Source organism: Poecilia latipinna, unplaced genomic scaffold (assembly GCF_001443285.1).
Source record: "Poecilia latipinna isolate Pla-1442-1.1 unplaced genomic scaffold, P_latipinna-1.0 Scaffold8902, whole genome shotgun sequence".
NCBI classification, from domain to species: Eukaryota; Metazoa; Chordata; class Actinopteri; order Cyprinodontiformes; family Poeciliidae; genus Poecilia; species Poecilia latipinna.
In genome coordinates, this window is record NW_015121518.1 from 1 (window position 1) to 1,082 (window position 1,082).

At 49.0% G+C, this 1,082-nt stretch overlaps 1 long non-coding RNA gene across 3 annotated transcripts; it reads right to left on the bottom strand.

The window, feature by feature from the left end:
* Positions 1 to 7: 7 nt before the first annotated feature.
* Positions 8 to 1,073, bottom strand: LOC106944390 (uncharacterized). 3 transcript variants are annotated; one of them, XR_001424261.1, is made up of 3 exons: positions 591 to 971; positions 209 to 513; positions 8 to 154 (listed from the first exon to the last, which is right to left on the bottom strand). It is a non-coding gene; the product is annotated as an uncharacterized LOC106944390 (long non-coding RNA). The 3 variants fall into 3 exon arrangements; XR_001424260.1 differs by having other exon boundaries at positions 28 to 100; positions 133 to 513; positions 591 to 1,073; XR_001424262.1 differs by having other exon boundaries at positions 28 to 78.
* Between the last annotated feature and the right edge of the window lie 9 nt (positions 1,074 to 1,082).

The window sequence follows — 1,082 nt, forward strand, 5'->3', positions numbered from 1 at the left end:
ACCTGTTAGAGTCTAGACCTGAACCTGGTAGAGTCTAGACCTGGTAGAGTCTAGACCTGAACCTGGTAGAGTCTAGACCTGGTAGAGTCTAGGCCTGAACCTGGTAGAGTCCAGACCTCGTAGACTCTAGACCTGGTAGAGTCTAGACCTGAACCTGGTAGAGTCCAGACCTGGTAGAGTCCAGACCTGAATCTGGTAGAGTCTAAACCTGGTAGAGTCTAGACCTGGTAGAGTCTAGACCTGAACCTGGTAGAGTCTAGACTTGGTAGAGTCTAGACCTGAACCTGGGAGAGTCCAGACCTGAGTCCTGCAGACTCAGAGATCAGTGTAGAGATCTACACTGATTAGTTTGTTCTAGTTTAGGATGAGAACTTGAACTAGAACTTGTCCTCCATGTTGTTTTTTTCAGGTTTCTGACCTCAGTCATTGCCGGTCTCTTCTTCCTCTGCCTGTTCAGACACTTTCTGGCCAACGCTGCCACCTGCAGGTACCCATCAGGCTCAGCGGCACCCCCTGGCAGCAGAACAGCTAGGTGAACACAGAGCCAGAACTGTCAAAAGCAACACCAGAACCTGAGCTCTGACACCAACCTGCAGTCAGCCGTTGGTCCAGGTGTCTCCTCCAGGCATCTGGGGTCGAACTGTTTGGACCATCATCAACTTCCTCCACAAGGTCCCTCTGCAACCAGAACCAGAACCAGATGATATCAAAACCAAGACCCAGACACATCACCCCTTACAGAAAATTTTCACGTTATAGAAGACACGCCATGGAGAGGAGGCTGGGTAGGTGTAGGGAGATGGTACAGGCCTCAACTTAACCTCCTGCTGGTTCAGCAGGCACTGGATGTGAACCAGCAGGAGTTCACATCCACATCTCGGTTAACAGAACGCAATGAGAAATTCTAGAAAAAAAACAACTTGCTCATTATTCTGGAAAATAGCGAGTCATCTTGGTAACCCTATCTGACCTAAACCAAGGGGTTTCTGGCAGTTTAACGGGGGAACTGGTTCCTTAAACCAAATGGAATGGAGGGTCAACAGGTCAACATGTCAACAAGTCAACATGTCAACAGGTCAACA